This window comes from Canis lupus, chromosome 31 (assembly GCF_011100685.1).
Source record: "Canis lupus familiaris isolate Mischka breed German Shepherd chromosome 31, alternate assembly UU_Cfam_GSD_1.0, whole genome shotgun sequence".
Taxonomy (NCBI): domain Eukaryota; kingdom Metazoa; phylum Chordata; class Mammalia; order Carnivora; family Canidae; genus Canis; species Canis lupus.
The window spans coordinates 19,640,875-19,661,768 of record NC_049252.1 but is presented as its reverse complement, the minus strand read 5'-3'; the positions used below and the strand labels follow the sequence as shown (position 1 = coordinate 19,661,768).

At 34.5% G+C, this 20,894-nt stretch overlaps 1 long non-coding RNA gene across 8 annotated transcripts in view; it reads right to left on the bottom strand.

Moving 5' to 3' along the window:
• The window catches only part of LOC111093523, a 321,727-nt gene that overhangs the window by 140,296 nt on the left and 160,537 nt on the right, over nucleotides 1-20,894 (bottom strand). For 2 of the 8 annotated variants that reach the window (XR_005382193.1, XR_005382196.1), the window contains one exon: nucleotides 11,899-12,104. The exons of the other annotated variants lie outside the window; for them this stretch is intronic. This is a non-coding gene — a long non-coding RNA (uncharacterized LOC111093523). Of the gene's footprint in view, nucleotides 1-11,898; nucleotides 12,105-20,894 lie in introns of those variants that run through there. 8 annotated transcript variants of the gene reach the window in all.

Here is a 20,894-nt window from a genome sequence, read left to right as displayed (position 1 = left end):
TTTGCAACTAACCCTCCAGTTACGTGTATTGGTTTTCACAGGCTCTAAGATATTCATTCACTTATGTCTGACCTTGCATAAATAGTTATATTAATCCCCCCATGAACTCTGATTTCTTAACCTTTAATCTTGTTTATTTCTGACCTCTTATTTGTTTAGATTTCTTGCCAAAAGGAATGAGTAAACAAAAGGAATATGACTTATGGCTCTTACCCTCTAGCAAAGATTTAAAGCTTCTGCTTAACCATAATCACTATCACGAACATGAAATGACAATTTAAGAATGTAAACATATGGGATCATTAATAAAGCTGACCCTTCCTCTTGGCAAGGGCAATAACATTCTCTTGTACAAACAGTTAGATTTGGCAACGTGATTAGAAAACAAGCCTAGTAAAACCATGCCTAGATAATTTTGCTGAAGTACAGAATGTCCACAGGGATTTGCTAATTGAATTGTTACAGGCATGGTTGAGCAAGTTAACTACTGTGGCTTCACGTGTTCAGGGATTCACTGTGTCTCATTATGTCAGCCAAGACCGATTGCCAGAAGAGAGGTGTGTGTCACTGTTTAAAACAGTTTGTCTCCCTGGAGGTGGGCTTAATGTTGGTGTAGTGATAATTGAAGTTTACAGGTAAGGCCAGTATGTTCTTGTCTTAATGGACAAATTTAATAAGAAAGCAGGAATACTGCTATTTTTTTCTCTTATTATCTAATTAATCTTCCAAAGTAACACAAGTAATTTATTATGAATAATATGTAATGTTTTGGGTCCATATTTTTAAAGCAAATTCTGAATAATCTTCTTGGTCAAATATAGGCAATATTTAGTTACACCTGAACATATTGGAAGAGTTAGAGATATTAGTTAGGCATTACTTGGATACTTGAATGTAGATGAGCTCCTACACAGTCACAGCAAATATTTCTGGGAAAGACAATAGAAATTATCCAAAACACAATTTTGCAGACAATGAAACTGTTTTCATGATACTAAGATGGGGTCCTTTCTATAATGCTCATTCTTCTGATAATAGTCAACTTTTTCCCCAGCTTTATATTATATTGGAATTAAATTTCTACAAGTTTAACAGTGTTTGGGGAATGAATGCATATTTGTGTATATGTGTGAATATAATAGTTGAGAGCTATTTGCAATTTAGTTAGAATTTTTTTGTTTCTTTGTATTTTAAAAGTCATTTTTCTTGCTATTCATCCAATAGCGCTCTTTGTTTTTCCTCCAAAATGAGTTGTGAAACAAGAGTGATTAAGTAACATTTCAAATACACTTTGCATGTTATATTTTATATGATTGATTAATAGAGGAGAAATCCTATTCATGTAGAAAGTTTATTTGTTTTTAAAATCAGATCATCCTTTCCCATTATATCACCAGGTATATTCCCAACTGGAGGTCAGCGGATGGGGAGAATTTGTAGAAGAAGGGAAGAGAAGGGTAACATTCTCCATAGCAGATACTATTGGGGTCCTACCTGTATTGATTTGTTCCTCACTACTTCACTGCACACTGAAAACATGAACAATATAAGCTAACTCATATGTTGGAAAGATTAAACAAGATCCAATGTGTAGAGTATTTCTTTTTCTCTAAAATATATGCTACTTGTCTAACTATAAAAATCATTTTATTTTTCTTAGAGTTACTATGTAGCTAGTTAGAGTCACTGCTCTTTGTTATATTGAAAATAAGAACGATAGACACTCCATTTGGTCCCTTCCACATATTCACTCAAAAGAACTTGCATATATAATGAGTGATTTGTCACTTAATCTTTTAAATAGTAAGTTTTGGTTTATTGAGAAGCTTCTAGGACCTTTTGCAACTTCTGAGAATTCTAAAACAAAATTACTGAGCCATTCATATGGCTTTCTGCCAAAAATAATCTTTTAGTTAAAATCCTCAGTCTATTATTTTTTTAAGATTTTATTTATTTATTTATGAAAGACACAGACAGAGAGACGCAGAGACATAGGCAGAGGGAGAAGCAGGCTCCCGGTGAAGAGCCTGATGAGAGACTCAGTCCCAGACCCTGGGATCAGGACCTGAGCCGAAGGCAAAGGCTCAACTGCTGAGCCATCCAGGCATCCCATCCTCAGCCTATTCTAACTATATTCCTTATACAACTCAGAAAACCCTGAATTTAACAATGAAATACGTCAAAATGCAGGGAGAGTATCAGAGATCAATGAAAAGAACGAATGATGAATTTCGAAGAATGACTTTGTATTTTCCTCCACATATTTTGGACTTGATCATAGCTGAGAAAATCCCAGTAAACAGTATTTCTGTGAAATTACCTTCAGGGATGATCACACTGCGTTTTAGAACTAGTTCTTCCATTCTCCATCCACAATCACTTTGCACATAGACAAGGAGCAGCACAGTGTTAGAAATCAGTGTTAGAAATCTTCCAACATGGATCAACACAGAAATCACAGGTACCTGACAAATGCTAAGAACTGACTTCATAAGAAATTTTTCAGATATTTCTTCAATTTCCAAGGGTTACAAATTTCCTATTTTACTCAGAGAACAAACTTACTATCTAAACCCTCCTTCAGAGTGCACAGGTTTACTGCACATTTTAAAGGAATATAAAAATGGAATTTGAGAGCTCGAAGTATATTGAGGTGCTCTGTGGTTTCTCTAGAGATAACCTCTACCCCTCTATTTTGTCCAAAGCTCCTAGGTAAGAAAAAATAGGCACTCTAATATCTGAAGAGTGATCAGGACAAAGATATTTTCTGGTGCTTTGCTCTTAGTCTAATAGCTTCTACTAAGGTGAGAAATAGATTATGAAGGTGATGGGTCAAGACTTTTGAATTCCATTGATAAAATTATTTTTACCATTTGAATGAACAAACACAGTTCCAAATCACTTTAATTATCTCTGTGTCTTTCTCCCTGTTTTCTGGTTACTGTGTCTCTCCATCCATCTTTATATTTCTCAATTATTTTGTCACTACTTAATTAAATTGCTTCCTATCTAAATCAGAAATTGAAAAATACACGTTTCACTGGAAAAAGTACAGAAGATATAAACTGATATTCATACAAAAATATTTTATATGAAGGCTAGTGCCTTAACCAGTATTATTGATTTCTTGGTTTTAAAGTTTCATGTTTTATCATTACTAAAAATGACGCAGTAAATCTTTTCTAAAAGGATGAAATCATGACTTTTTCTAGAGCTTATTCTGTGATGATGTTTCTAAACAAATCATTTACTACAAAAAACAAAGTTTGTAGTAATTTCTTTCAAATGTAAAGCTTTATAAAGACTGCTTATTTTAGTAAACAGTATATGTTTTCTGAATGACATTTATAAAACTTAGAATGCAAAGAACTCTGATATTTGCTCATGAATATACATTGAGTCATTTTTGGCATAGCGTTACTGTATAATCAAACCATAGCACAGAAAATGAACATTAGATCTGATTAGGCTAGATATGAGAAAACAAAATAATCATCATGGTTTACAGTTTTTGTTTTCACAAAGTTTCTTATTTTACTTTCTACCTTTACTTGAATAGATCTGTGATTGTCTGTATTGTTCAGTTATTATCTGATAAGGGAAAACATACTGTTTGAAAAATGATTTGTTGATATGAAAATAATATCATATGTATGCCTATTTTTTGGAAACATTTCTATTTTACTTTTTTTAAAGATTTTCTTTATTTATTCATGATAGACACAGAAGAGAGAGGCAGAGACATAGGCAGAGAGAGAAGCAGGCTCCATGCAGGGATCCCAATGTGGGACTCGATGCAGGACTCAATGTGAGACTCGATCCCAGGACTCCAGGATCATGCCCTGAGTGGAAAACAGATGCTCAACCGCTGAGCCACCCAGGCACCCCATATCTATTCCACTTTGAAGGAAGGATGGTTATATGTCTTCCTTAGAATTACAACTAGATTTTTTTCACTGTTGGCTTTATCTTTCCTGGGAATCTTCCACTCGATGACTAACACTGCCTTACATCCTAAGAACAATTTAAACACACACACACACACACACACACACACAGAAAAATAGCAAATGAAAGAAACAAACAAAAAATCCTCTTAACTGGTTAGTTTGCTGCCTTATTTTTATCTGGGTTAGCTGAAACTTTGTTGCTTCTGTTTGAGCTTCCTATATGTTACAAACCTGGAGACCATAGCATACTTATTTTCCTCCCTTTCCTTCCTTCCTCCCTTCTTCTCTCCCTCCTTCCCTCCTTCCCCTCTTTCCTTTCTCTCTCCTTTACTCCCTCTTTTTTCTCTTTTGCTTTCTTGCTTTCTTGCCTTTTCTATCTATTTATTTGGGCTATTAATCCAATGGTAGAAAAGTAAGTTGATCTCCAAGTAAACTTCAAGATTCCCTCTGTCATGCTCCAGAGTTCCAGCATATCTCAGAGGGAAGCTCTTACATGCATATGGTGCCCCAGTTTTTATGTGGGGTGCCCTGACCTTGCAGCTGCTATTCGAGGGATAACTTTTGATCAGTGGCCTGGGGGAGGGGGCTTGTATTCCTGGGTTCCACTGGCTCTGTAATAATCAGAGAGACAGGTCCCCGCAGGGCACTGCACAGACACTAGAGTGAAACACACCTCTAGCCTTCCTGTGAAAGAACCCTACTTTTTTAACCAGGAACTTCAGTCTTAAAGGCAGCCTTCATGTTTGGTATCTAGAAGCTGTGAAGGTACTCTCACCTCCTTCTCTCAGAAAGGAGGTTATGCATTCATCTGGAGCCCTAGTTTTTTCCACTACAACCCAGGAGACATCTCCAGGTCACCTGGGTCTGTGGCCAGTGGGGTTTATGTTTGTGATTCCATAGGACTATATATATTTACTATCTTTAAAAGCTGCCGCCTCCTCAGACAGTTTCCAGTTTCCAATCAGCCTGATTCAGGTGTTAGACTCCCATTTGGGACACTAATTGGTGTTGGCATATACCCTCAACTACTGGAAGATACTAAAAATGACATAAACTGCTTGGACAATTTCAAAGGTTTGAGAGACAACCAAGCACGAGGGCAGGGTTGAAGGATAAGTTTTATTTCCTATACAAGGCAAATGATCTATACTCTGAAAAAATATAAGACACTTATGAAATAAATTGAAGACATTAAGAAATGGAAAAGCATTCCATGCTCATGAATTGGAATAGCAAACATTGTTAAAATGTCTATACTACCTAAAGCAACCTACATATTTAATGCAATCCCTTTCAGAATACAACCAGTATTTTTCATATAACTGGAACAATCATAAAGTTTGTATGGACCCACAAAAACCCTGAATAGCCAAAGCAATCCTGAAAAAGAAAGCCCAAACTGGTGGCATCAGAATTCCAGACTTCAAGCTCCATTATAAAGCTGTAATCATCAAGACAGTATGGTACTGGCACAAAAATAGATTAATGGAACATAATAAAGAACCCAGAAATGGACCTAAAACTCTAATGGTCAATTAATCTTTGACAAAGCGGGATAGAAAATCCAATGGAAAGAAACAGTCTCATTAACAAATGGTGTTGGGAAAACTGAACAGTAAGATGCAGAAGAATGAACCTGGACCACTTTCACACACCATAGACAAAAATAATTCCAAAACGAATGAAAGACCTAAAAGTGAAACAGGAAACTATCAAAATCCTAGAGGAAAACACAGGCAGCAACCTCTTTGACCTTGACTGTAGGAACTTCTTACCTGACACCTCACCACAGGCAGGGGGGAAAAAAGCAAAAATGAACTACTAGGACTTCATTAAAAGTTTCTGCCTAGCAAGGGAAACAATCAACAGAACTAAAAGCCTACAGAATGAGAGAAGATATTTATAAGTGACATGTCTAATAAAGGGTTGGTATCCAAAATCTATAAAGAACTTATCGAAATGCCTAGGTGGCTCAGTTGGTAAAGCATCTGATCCTGATTTCAGCTCAGGTCATAAGCTCAGGGTTTCAAGATTGAGCACCAAGTTGGGCTCTGTGCTGGGTTTCAAGCCTGCTTAAAATTCCTTGTCTCCCTCTCCCTCCACCCTTCCTCACTGCTTGCATGTGTTCTCTCTCTCTCTCTCTCTTTTTAAAGATTTTATTTATTTATTCATGAGAGACACAGAGAGAAAGAGAGGCAGAGACACAGGCAGAGGGAGAAGCAGGCTCCATGCAGGGATCCCAACATGAGACTCGATACTGGGTCCCCAGGATCACACCCCAGGCTGAAGGCAACGCTAAACTGCTAAGCCACCCAGGCTGCCCAATGTTTTCTCTCTCTTGATCTCTCTAAAAAAACAAACATACAAATAAATAAATAAAATGAACATTGCAAGTTCAACACCCAAAAAGCAAATAATCCAGTTAAGAAATGCTCAGAAGACGTGAATAGACACTTTTCTAAAGAAGACATCCAGGAACGCCTGAGTGGCTCAGCGGTTGAGCTCCTGCCTTTGGCTCAGGATGTGATCCTGGGATCTGGGACAGAGTCCTATATTGGGCTCCTTGCGGGAATCCTGCTTCTCCCTCTGCCTGTGTCTTTGTCTCTTTCTCTCTCTCTGTGTCTCTCATGAATAAATAAATAAAATATTTTAAAAAAAGAGAAGACATCCAGATGGCTAACAGACACATGAAAAGATGCTCAACATCACTCATCATCAGAGTTAGATTTTTAAAAAGCAGAATTACAAAAAGATTAACCAAATAGTTCCCATAATACTATGATAAGGTATCTATCAGTTGAGACAATGCCAAGTCTTATCGATTTTTGCCATTAATAAGTATCCATTGAACAGTCATCCTGTAATTGTCACAACTTTGGATACTGACAACAAGACAAATGATAATACAGTTCATTTCACAAATAGGCATTATGTGGCTAGCTATAAGGAGCAGATTTTGTAGGCAAACCATAACACATTTGGCTACAACTCTGTGTGTACTAATTAAATTAGAATTGGGAAATAGCTTAGATTTTTTTTTAAATATAGAAATTTACTATTTTAGAGTTAATCTAGTAACTCTTTCTCTATCTCCAGATGGAGAATACCATACTCTAAAAAACAATACACTTCTGTCATGAAAATTAAGCCTAACCAAGAAGATATATATAAATATATATATACCTTTTTTTTTTTTTTTTTATACCTTTAAATTTATTTTTAAATGTACAGATTGTACACCATTAGAGGAATTTCTATATTTTTTCAAGTTTTATTTATTTATTTGAGAGAGAGAGCATGAGTGGGGGTAGCAGCAGAGAGAGAGAGAAATCCTCAAGAAGATTTCCCACTGCACACAGACCCTGTTGTGGGGCTCAATTCCAGGACCCTGAGATCATGACCTGAGCCAAAATCAAGAGTTATCTGCTTATCCTACTGAGCCACCCAGGTGCCCCAGGAATTTATATTTCTAAAGGACATTTATTTTTAATTAGTAATTTAATTATAGCACTGAGTTGAAGGTTTATGACAAGGCATCATAAAAATGTCAATTTTAATGCTGATTTTTTTTCTTTCAAAACAAATTTTTATTAGATAAAATTACCCCTTTTAAGGTAGTATTCATTAGAATTTTTATTTTACTCATTATGCATAGTACAGCCTCCTGCCTTCATGGGTTGTAGAAAATTCTGAGTTAGATTGCAATTAAATCTTCAATTACATTTACAAAAATCTGAATTTAGGTGTGTGTGTGTGTGTGTGTGTGTGTGCCCATGTGATGAAGAGCTATTAATTGATGCATTTTACTTCCCTAGTCTTCTTCTTTTTGATGCAGGGATTTTTCTCAGAGGAGGGTGTTAAAATGACACCAGAGACAAGAACTAGGAAACTTTTAAGTTTGAATATTTATGTTCAAGCAGGAAGAACCTCGGTGCTTGGTTTAATATACTCCTACACTCATCTCCAAATTAAAATGGAACTATTTAACCTAGAAAAATGGAAGAGAGCTGGAGTGTACGATGCACTGAGCCCTCTTTACACTGTGGGAAAAATGTCAGAGGGAGGCTTAAAGGAGTCTCTCTTGAAATACATGACGTTGGGACACCCAGGTGGCTCAGTAGTTGAGCATCTGGTTTTGGTTCAGGTTGTGATCCCGGAGTCCTGAGATCGAGTCCTGCATTGGGCTCCATGTGGGGAGGCTCCTCTGCCTATGTCTCTGCCTCTCTGTGTCTCTCATGAATAAGTAAAATCTTAAAAAAATATCTTCTCCCATTCTGTAGGTTGTCTTTTAGTTTTGTTGACTGCAAATGACATATCAGATAAAGGGCTAGTTTCCAAGATCTATAAAGAACTTATTAAACTCAACACCAAAGAAACAAACAATCCAATCATGAAATGGGCAAAAGACATGAACAGAAATCTCACAGAGGAAGACATAGACATGGGCCAACATGCATATGAGAAAATGCTCTGCATCACTTGCCATCAGGGAAATACAAATCAAAACCACAATGAGATACCACCTCACACTGGTGAGAATGGGGCAAATTAACAAGGCAGGAAACAACAAATGTTGGAGGGGATGCGGAGAAAAGGGAACCCTCTTACACTGTTGGTGGGAATGTGAACTGGTGCAGCCACTCTGGAAAACTGTGTGGAGGTTCCTCAAACAGTTAAAAATAGATCTGCCCTACAACCCAGCAATTGCACTGTTGGGGATTTACCCCAAAGATACAGATGCAGTGAAACGCCAGGACACCTGCACCCCGATGTTTATAGCAGCAATGGCCACGATAGCCAAACTGTGGAAGGAGCCTCGGTGTCCAACGAAAGATGAGTGGATAAAGAAGATGTGGTTTATGTATACAATGGAATATTACTCAGCTATTAGAAACGACAAATACCCACCATTTGCTTCAACGTGGATGGAACTGGAGGGTATTATGCTGAGTGAAGTAAGTCAGTCGGAGAAGGACAAACATTATATGCTCTCATTCATTTGGGGAATATAAATAATAGCGAAAGGGAATATAAGGGAAGGGAGAAGAAATGTGTGGGAAATATCAGAAAGGGAGACAGAACGTAAAGACTGCTAACTCTGGGAAACGAACTAGGGGTGGTAGAAGGGGAGGAGGGCGGGGGGTGGGAGTGAATGGGTGACGGGCACTGGGGGTTATTCTGTATGTTAGTAAATTGAACACCAATAAAAAATAAATTAAAAAAAATCTTAAAAAAAGAAGGAAATACACGATGTTCATGTAGTACCTTGCATCATGCTTTCACCATCTAGCAGTGTGTACAGCCAGTCTCTGGCAAAGAACATCAGGGGATATCCAGAGAACTTGTCAAAGTAGAAATAGCAGCATCATTGGTATAGACATGAGAGAATAAGACAAAATTTTACTGAAAATTTTGCTTGAAAAATTTTACTTCATCCTTTCTTAATCTCCTGTACTTATAAGAGTGATCCTACATCTGACCACCGCCATCAATGCTTACTTCTGTAGGAGAATGGTGGCATAAAGCCAATGAAATTCTCCTACTCTAAAAAAGGTATGCAGATATATTAAAAAATGGCTGTGGACCCAGAGGGAGATTGTAGATTTGAGCCGATTGTGAGCCGATTCAAACCAGATACATAAAGGCCTTGTGTAATAGTAGCAGAGGCACAGGCTCTCAGCAACCATGTGGGACAGGTCCCATCTGAAGCAGGTGCAGAATAGAACCAAGATAAGAAGCATTTTCTGAAAAATAAAGAACATCATATTTAATGATGAAAGACTGAAATCATTGCTCATAAGTTTAAGAACAATACAATGTTGTTCCTTCTTGCCACTTCTATTCATCATTTTACTGAAGATTTTTGTCAGGGCACTTAAGTAAGAAACAGATCTGAAAAAGAAAAACAAAGAAGCCACATTTCCCATTTCAGTACCTACTATAACGCTACAGTGATCAAGACAAGATGCTATCTGAATAATGACTATATATAAGACAAAAAATAGAATTTAGAATCCGGAAATAAATCCTTATGCCTATGGATAATTGATTTCGACAAGGTGTCAAGGAAATTCAATGGGGAAAAATAAATGATTATTAAATAAATAATAAATGATGCTAGGAAGACTGCATATTCACATCCAAAGAAATTAAGCTGGACCATTTGTCTATCCCACATACAAAAATTAACTAAGCAAGGATCAAAGACCTAAACATAAGGGCTAAAACTTTGATAAAAACACAGATATGGTACACCTGGGTGGCCTAGTGGTTGAGCGTCTGCTGTGGACTCAGGATGTAATCCCAGGATCCTGGGATGAATTCCCATTTCAGGCTCCTCATAGGGAGACTGCTTTTCCCACTGCCTACATCTTTGCCTCTCTCTTTGTATCTCTCATGAATAAGTAAATAAAATCTTAAAAAATAGATAGGCATATTTACAAAAAAAGAAACTTAAATAGCAACTGAAAAAAAATATAGAAGAAAAACACCCTCAACTATCAGGCACATATTTTTTCTCACTTTTCCTTTCAAATGTTCTAGGAAAAGACTGAGCTATATAAAATCTTTCAAAATATAGCAAAGGTAATATTAATGCAATTGATCTCATAGGATGAATATGCCATCACCATTTTTTTATGCAAATGCCATTCTTAATGTAGTGTGTTATACCTAATTAAAAAACCTATAGGTCAGTCTAGTTCTCAAATGTATATGAGTAAAACAAATTAAACTCACATTATCTTTATTCTCATCCCCATCATTATATGTAGGAATTCCAGTTCCCAGCAAGACACTCCCACTCCAAAATTTTGCAAAACTTGTAAAGTGTGTCTTACAGGCTCACTGTGGTGTCTGCTCTCGGGGATGGCATTTACTTTGCCACTTCTCTCAGGCTGACGAATTACAGCCATGTTCTGAGGCTGCTCCAGTGCCAAGCAATGCATACTCCTGGAAGTAACTGGTGGTATCAGTGTTTTGACAAAAAGCAGGACAACTGTTGCCATGACTCAGAGGTGGAGCTATAATGGCTTGTTATTGCTACAATGTGATCTGCCGACCCAGCCCATCACAGGGCTAAATCAATGTAACAGTCTGTGGCAAAGGGAAGGAAAATTGGGGTTTCCCCTTTGGTTAACATGGATAGAAATATTTAAAAAAAACCCACAAAACCTAGTGATGCTTTCATACCATTTTGTAATGTAAAATAATAATTAATTTGGTTTCTTGAATGTATAATCCTTCTTCCCCCGAACCCAGATACAGGGTGAGAACATTGTGTTCTCCTACCTAATGGCTACACGGGATTTTTTGTTTATTGTTTCTGTAAAAGCTCATCCTACCCGATCCCCTTAAGTTTTATTCTCCCCACATCTTCTAAAGCTCTGTATGCAAACAGATTTCAGCAAAGCCATCTTAGAATCCATCTGTTTCTGAAGACAAAGGTTCAAGCCACATTTCCCTTTATGGGCCTAATTAAAAATTAATTTGAATGGTAAAGAAGAGCATCGCTTGATCAAGTAAAAATAATTCTAGAATATGCAATTTTTCATATCATACAGTCTTACAAAGAAAAAACTGTATTCTATATTTCATTATTTGACATACAGTAAATCTTATTATTTATTTTCTATCATCCCCAACTGAAATCAAAGATCCATGATGAAAAAAAAAAAAAAAAAAAAAAGATCCATGATGAAAGAACTTTTCACTTTTCTTTTGCTTGTCACGTAATAAACTGACAGGAAAACATTAAATATGCATTTGAACAAATGAATGCTAACATATACTCTAAAAATGAGTAGGCTAGTTAAGCATTAGGATTACTTGTAGATAAGTAAGGACTTGCTACTAGAATGGAAAAGGAAGGGATAGCGAATACATATTAGTTAAAATTATGCTTAAATATGAGTGACACAAAGCATGAAACGACATTGGGAAAATAGCGTTTTTTACATGATATATTTATAAAAATCAGAAAGTGGTGGCATGTTGCTGAAAAAATACAAAAACTATAGATTTCTTCTACATTCTTGCTTAGTGCTTTGTTTCTGTTCCCAAGGCCAACTCATTATTCAAGATGTCTCCTCCACGTTCAGCAATCACAAGCTATTCCAGACAGCACAATAGAGGTAGCTGAAGAAGAGATTAGCCCTTTGTTGAAGGAGATAGTAATATCAGAAGAAATATTTTAGGAAAGATGATGGTTAGTTTCACTTAATGCATATTGAGTTCAGGGCACTGACATTACATAAGTGAAACACTCATGAGTAAAGTAGTAAACGGACATTAACGAGCCAGTTTTATTTTGAAAAAAATATTTTAGGGTTAACCATATTTAACACTAAGAAAAGATAAAATGACCAAAGAGATTCCACTAGTTTTAAAGCTTTTAGTTGAAGAAGCCAGCGTTTTATTCAACTTTATGTTACTTATGGTACACAGTGCTTTGTATTTGGTATATCCTAAAATACAATCACACACACACACATATAATGAATGGATATACATTATTGTTCTAAGCAAAGAAATATCGATTAGTACCAAGTAACAGAGTGCATTTCACACTCATTACATGTTAAATAAACTATAGAGCATATAAAGTAACCCAAGGCCTGGATCACTTCCCAATAATCCAAAAAATTTAGGGGTGGGATATAGCATAGTTAAAAAATCTATTCCCACTAATTAAAAAAATAAAATAAAATAAAGCCTTTGGTGAATACTTAAAGATAGCGGAATCTGTTTTGACATTGAGAACCTCTGAGAGACACATTGTTTGACATGACACCAAAATTTACCTGATAGGAAAATGGCTGAATCATCATACTTACCAAATATGATTTCATTATTGTTTTAATGTGATTGGACTACAGAGTTTGCATTAAAATTGAAAAAAAAATATTCTTTATAAGATATATTAAAATGTTGAATCTTTGCAGAGATTAGTTTTCTTACAATCTTACAATTGGTTTTCTTACAAGAGAGGTAAAACTTGCTATTTTCACATGACTTTCCAAAATTTAACTTTAAAATGACCACCCAATAACATGCATCACAGCATAAATTAATTAAATTAATATTTAGCTTTAAAATTAAAATCTAAGAAATTAACTATTTGAAATTGTTTTTGTAGTAAACATATCAAGGACTATTTTTTTCTTTTATATCTCTTACTTTCACTGAAGTACAATATATATTCCCCTCTTTGTTAATATGATTGAGGGACTCATTATATTTTATGCATAATTTGCGTTTGGGTTTGTTTATAATTATGCTTTGAGATAGAAGAAAAATGCAATCTTTCAAATGCTAAAATATGGAACTTGAATTTATTCTTATAAATAAATAACTTAGCTTTCTAAAATTACATTATTTGGGAGACAGGAATCATCTCTATGGTTTAACATAAGTTGTCACAAACTGTTATGACACATTTTATGAGGTTCTTTTGCATTTTTTTCTCTTACTCACTTGAGGATTGGATACATCTGGCAGCTCATTTATGTCAATGACGTTTATTAATCACTTCCCATTATTTCAGTTATGATGTATGAAGGCTTTCACACTTGTGAGATTTCAAAAGTATCTAAAACTGATGATTCCCATTTCCTCATTTAAAACCTATTATGAAGTGCTCTCCTGAGAAAACAGCCACCTGTGTCCAGTTAGAGCTATGGTCATTTAGAATTCCTGGTTGTAGAGCTGAAATTTGTTTACTTCCCATCCCTACTTTTCCATGATGATGCCCTTCAACCAAATTGGACTCATTTGTTATTAATATAGCTTTTAAAGTAATTAATCACTTATCACATTAAAAATCAACTCTCTTTACATGCTATTTCTGTTAATTTTTGAATTGGCTGAAGTCAGGGAACCAAATAATATATGATATTCCACAAACAGAATATAGATATTCAAGCTTTCATAAATCAATATATCTTCAGATTTGTGTGTTTATTACAGAACTAGCTTGCATAACATAAAGGTATAGCAAGAGGGAAGAGGTTAGGTCAAATAAATTTCAGATCATGGAAAAACACTTTTTCAGATAGGTTATATAATTCATTTAACAAAATAAAGAAGTAAAATATAAATGGATAAAAAGATCACTTGAACATCGTATATTCTCCATCTGCCCTCCAGCAATTGATAAATACATTTGAAATACTTTTCTTTCTCTCCATATTCAAGTGTATATATAATTAGAAAAGATTGATGATGGATAAAGAGAAGATAATCTTACAAAATGAGATGTATCTATGTAATTAATCTTCAAAATTTTCAACACATAATGATCAAATCCCTAGTTAATGAGAACTAGCAGCAGCACATTATAAGTTTCACGTGCATGAAGTAGGTATTTAGTGATTTTGTAGACATTACGATTTTAAAAATTTGTAATAATATGAGGATAATTATTTGAAAAGTAAAGTAGAAATTAAAACATTTTTAAAAGGTCTGCACAAAAGAAAACTAGAAGTGACTAAGAAGTTTTATATAAGTCCATATCACATCAAAATTAAGAATGATTAAAGCACCAATATTTCAGGATACTTATTATTAACTATTACATTTCATGTTTATCAAGCTGTGTTTGGTCAAATAGTATAAATTTCATCTTTCACTTACACTGACATGAATTATTTACATTTATTATCTTAAGCTTATACCTTACTACTCAGATTATTCCCAGTAAAGAGTATAAACAAAAATGAGTATGCTTAAGCCTTAGAAAGATCAGAAAATCCTTATACCTAAAACAGAACTTACAGTTCAAGATAATTTTTTTTTCAGTTCAAGATAATTTAATATGCTTAGCCATTTGAGCTAGAAATAGTTTACAAATGAGATGGGAGTGGTTCATATATATGTTGACAGGAATCATGATATATCTTCAGAAAGGCATCAGTAGTTATAATGAAAAGATACAAAATAGGCTGGGACCTATTCATTTGTAACCTTAGCATGAGGTAAAGGCATTTTTGATGACAGGTGAAAACAAAAATTGAAAAGTCAAATCTTCAGCAGTAATTTTGCCATTTGTTGAAAAGTACATAAATTTTGATTTTTGGAGTGAGATTAACAAACCATTTCACTTCCACCACCCCATTAAACAATCTCTTAAAACATCTAATCTGCTTTGTCCTGATCCTAAGCATTCTGAGTAATTTTACAGTGAATAATTTTACTTTTAAATCTATAGATTTACAACATTGGAGCTACCTAAAGTAATTCCAGATATCAGTGATATTTCTGGGGATATTGAGTTGTAATTAGCAAATTTGAATTATGATTGATGTTGTCCCTAGAAATCTTTTCTTAAAGCTTTATACGTTTAGTAAAATAATGGTCTCATACTAGGACCCATAAATTTGATAGTCTCACTTTGTTCATATGAAACTTGTAAGTTGCTGTCAGGCAAAAATTATTTTTAAATGCCAGAGTTGAGGGAGAATTGCAACATTCAAATAATGCGAGTTATGAGACTTAAGAACCAGACTTCAAATAAAATGTGGCTTAAAAATTAAAAAATACAAACGACTCTAAAGACTAACTACATCGTATTTGAAAAGAAAATGTTTACTGATTCTGAAAAAAGGTTCAAAAATGAATATGTGTTTACCATGAGATCAAGTAGGGAGGACGTTCCTGGACAATGCCATTTCTTTGAAGGCCTGTATCAAATCTCTTTTTTGTTGCTAGTTAGTGGTATGACATTGATCTTGGGCAAGATATGAAGTTCAGTGAACTTCGGTTTACTCAACTGTAAAACTGAAATAATCATAGTATCTCCCCTAAGGGTACTAACCATTATATACTATATTTAATCTGGAATACATAGTAAACACTCAATAAGTATCAGCAGTTTACTAAAATGTACAAAATTCTGTTACATGGATCTTCCAATTCCACATTGTTTATTTATTTTTGTAATGCAACTTTAAGATACATTCAGTGAGTGATAATGGAAACCCCTGAACCTCCTTCATAGCTTTCTTCAGTTTTGTTTTAATGTGTTTTGACTATTCTGATTCTTTGATCTGTCATGGAATTTAGAATTATTAAGTTCCAAAAAATTCAATTGGCATTTTGATTGATATTGTATTAATTTGATGAGATTTGCTTTCCTTGTAACATTCCTTATTGAGGACATAGTGATTTTCTCTTTACCCAAATCAAGTAATACACATACATATTTAAATTGATATTTTCAATAATATTTAATATACATTCTAAGTAATATTTTTAGTTTTTTTGTTTTGGGAAATGGAAGAACTAAGTCATACTTTTGAATTTAAATTTAAACATATACATGTTTGTTTAAAATCCCAAGTATTAAAATTCCAAGTATAAAAGAGTGTAAAAAACAGAAAAGTAATTTTAATTCATTACTCTATTACTTCTTTTTCTATATTCTTTAGTCTTTCTCAATATTTCCATAAAGTCATTCATTTTTCAGGCTTTTTGTGTAACCTTTCAAAATATATTTTCTCAATTCTTCCCTTTAAGCTAATTGTTTTGTTAATATAGTTATCAAATGAATCATCTTGAATATCAGAAAACTTTATTTCATTAGAGATATCTTATATATTAGACAAGACCTCATTTTTCCTTAATTTGAGCTGTTATTACTCTTTGTTGTCTATATTATCACCATAAATGGGTGCATTTCTTGGGAAACAGAACATGATAAAAGAATACCACAGCTGCATGATCTACACTATTGAGTATAGAGAGCAAATTGTTTCTCCACCAACTGTACCCTCGACGTTGTTAAAAAGACCAAATTTATTTGACCCTACAGCTGAGACTGTGATATAAAAATACTTCCAGTTTTCAAGTATTTTGGTGGGGATACAAATTGTCTCAATACATTAACATTCTATGGGGCACCTGGGTGGCTCAGGTCATATCTTATGGGTCTTGGGGGAGTTTGCTTGAAGATTCTCTCCTTTTGCCTCCCCATTCTCCAAGCTTGTGTGCATACTCTAAAATAAATATATAAAAATCTTTAAAAAATACATTAACATTGTAAATGTATATTATAAAATATTTCCAAAGTAAGACTGTAATGTAAAAGTAATATTTATAAATTGCTCTTTAGCCACAGAGGTATGCAGTTATCTCTTACATTGCTCTATTGTAAGCCCAGATATAAACAAGTAGTAGTAGTATTCCCTAATCAGAGTGATAAGAAGTATATATTTTACTTATGTGTTTTTTCTTTTATAAGTAACAATCCTATAATTTCTGTTTTGTGTACTTTTTCAGTTTTATTCTGGGAATGCATCTCTTCTAATAGATACTTTTCTTACCCTATGAATGTTTATAGGAACAATATTAATGATTGCAAGTTGATTAAATGGTTGAAAATCATACTGCATTTGTATGATGTACATAAATTTCAAGAATATATAAATGTTTTAAAAGTATTATCATAGTTATTTCCTTATTTGTGTTAGTTTTGCCTATCTTTTTTAGCTGTGTGTATGTGTTACACATTCTTTTATTTCCTTTGCTCTAATTCTATTGAGTCTCAAGAATATTTTCAAAGACTATACAGAAAATTCAAACTGTACAGAAAAAGATTCAAAAGTTATCTGTTCCCCTCTTTTAACCCATATTAATAGCATGTTCTGTGATTTTTGTTTTATTTTTTGAGGCAAATTCTCATCGTCTTTTTTTCTAGTATCTTTAATTGGCACTGTCAAAGCAGCCTACTGGGTAAAGTGCTCAAACCTGAAGAGGCTTCTTTAAAGCATTTTGCAAGAAGTTCAGTTATTATAAGCAATCTACAAAATTCAACAGGACTGTTGAGAGAATGTAATATACTTAGCTTGCTGACAAGTAGGATGTGTATGAAGGGAACACTTATATTTATTTTTCTGGTTTTTCCTCTCTTTTTTCCTGCCTAATTATCAGTTACTTGTTTCTTTTATAATTTTCATCTGGAACACACATGACACTTAGAAAACAAGAGTGAAAACAAATCACAGATAAGAATGTGGCCAAATAATAGAAATTGTGCTCATTTTGCATTTCATTTGTGTATGTTGTCTTTAATCATGTTTATTTACTACTGACTTCTTAAATTAACTAGAGGATGTTCTTCAGTGCAACCTGTGACTGTGAATATAAGCAGTAACTCATGCAGGGGCACCTGGGTGGCCAGTTGGTTAAGCAGCTGCCTTCTGATCAGGTATGATACAGGGGTCCTGGGATCTAGCTCCACATCAGGCTTCTTGCTCAGCAGGGAGTCTGCTTCTCCCTTTCCTTTGTGATCTCTCTCACTCTCATTCTCAAATAAATAAATAAAATATTTTTTAAAAACAGTAACCAGGGGATCCCTGGGTGGCGCAGCGGTTTGGCGCCTGCCTTTGGCCCAGGGCGTGATCCTGGAGACCCGGGATCGAATCCCACGTCAGGCTCCCGGTGCATGGAGCCTGCTTCTCCCTCTGCCTATGTCTCTGCCTCTCTCTCTCTCTCTCTCTGTGTGATGACTATCATAAATAAATAAAAAATTTTAAAAAAAAATTTAAAAACAGTAACCAGTGCAAATAAGCTGTCTTTTCTAATCATTTTGACATGCTCAACTAACAATGTTATGATAGAAAATGGATCTAATGCAATAAACACAAGGGAAAGAAGGAAAGAAGAGAGGGGAAAAGAGAGGAAGGAAGGAAGGAAGGAAGAAGAAAGAACAGAAATAAACTTCAAAAGTAATCAGACGTATTAATAAAGTGCTTCCTGGCAATTTTACTACCAGTCACCAAAATATCTTGGGAGTGATGAAAACTTGTGGCTTCACTATGAAAATGAAGAGCTCAAAATTGCTCTTCATTCTGCTTTCTTATATGCCTGATTTAAAAGAAAATGAGAATACAATCTAATATCATTTGTATTGCTAGTATTGGAAGAAAATTAAAAATATTTGTGCATTATAATGTCCCTTTTGCAACATTATTTAAATGCAAAATAAAAGTAAACTAGAAGGATGTATAATTTTTTTTTAAATTTTTATTTATTTATGATAGTCATACAGAGAGAGAGAGAGAGAGGGGCAGAGACATGGGCAGAGGGAGAGGGAGAAGCAGGCTCCACGCACCAGGAGCCCGACATGGGATTCGATCCCGGGTCTCCAGGATCGCGCCCTGGGCCAAAGGCAGACGCTAACCCGCTGCACCACCCAGGGTTCCCTAGAAGGATGTATAATATAAAAATGTAAGCATAATGAAAATCCATGTATTTATCAATTTTTGTTTCTACATGTCATGGTAATTATAGTTTTATTATTTTTTTAAAGATAGATTATTTATTTATTTATTTATTTATTTATTTATTTATTTGAGATTGAGAGAGAGAGAGAGAGAGGCAGGGACACAAGAGGAGAGAGAAGCAGGCTCCATGAAGGGACCCAGACGTGGGACTTGATTCCGGGACTCCAGGATCGCGCCCTGGGCCAAAAGCAGGCGCTAAATCGCTGAGCCACCCAGGGATCCCCGGTAATTATAGTTTTAAATGTTAGTTGGAAATACCATGGTATCATTAGTGTTATCAAAACATCACTCATTATATTCATAACATCATAATTGTCAGATATTTCATTGATAATTTGAGAAGTCATTTTTATTAATATGGATACTAAAAATATATACATTTCTTCATAATGTAATATTCAATATCTATTCATTTCCTGAATGTTGCAATGGATAATATTTTAAGATGTTTGGATAACCCATATAATAACTGTGTCAAACTTCTGAAAAGTTTACTAGATTTTACATGATTTAACAATTTATATGGGGAAAGAGGTTGTTTTCTCTTATTTAAATATCACTTAATATAATATTCACAATACTACACATAGAATATTTAAAGCTCTATATGAAAACCTGTTTCAGGAGGGATAGAAAGATGTGGACCTTCCTACCTTCTTCCCTTGGTTTTTAGCTTTTGCTCAATTTTTGATGCTCTAATACAAATAACTCTGCTCATCATTAGAGAGTATGAGTCCCAGCAGAGGTGCTATTACATGTTCTCCCAGTTGTTCTCTCACGTTTTAAATCCTCCTTACTATAATATTGGGGATAGAAAACCTGGTTTTGCTGTATGTTAAGTTTTTTTATTCCCTAAAGTCTGTGAACTTAATGAAAATATGAGGATAAAGGTGAATGATAGCATCTACAAAAGCTTCAGGAAATATATTTCAATGCATTTGAAATCATAGTCAATATAATAAATACTTCAAATATTTCATATGAAATCATGCAGTAACTGGCTGCTTTCACACTACCTCTCAAGTACTTAGTTTGGTGGTCAATATATGATTACGTTCTACATTTTATGGGAAAAGATCCTTTTGCAAACTTGAGAGTTTTAAAAATTATTCCTTTGTGTTTCTCTTTGAGAGCAGACTTGTGGTCACTGGAGGCAAGGGTGGAAGAGGGGAAATTGGAGAAGGTGGTCAAAAGGTACAACTTCCAGTTGTAAGAAAAAGAAGTCATAGGGATGTATAAGGCACAACATGATGACCAGAGCTACCAACACTGTCTAACATATAGGAAAGAAGGTAAGAGAGTAAATCCTAATACTCTAATCACAAATTGAAAATCATTTTTTTTGTCACATCTATATGATAAAATGGATTTTAGCCAAACCCATTGTGGCAATCATTTTACAATACATGTACATTAAGCCATCAAGGTATATGCAGTGATATATGTCAGTTATTTCTCACTAAGATTAGGAAAATATTTTTTAATGTTTTAATTTTGGGGGCAAAGTAACAATGGATATCTATCTGTTAAGAAATCTTATAAGGAATCTGGAGATCATTGATAATCAGTGCAAGTTCACCTGCAATCTACATGTAAAGGTAAAATTCCAGGACTGTTAAATGAACAAACAAAAATATTCAATTATAGATAAAAAAATGTAGAG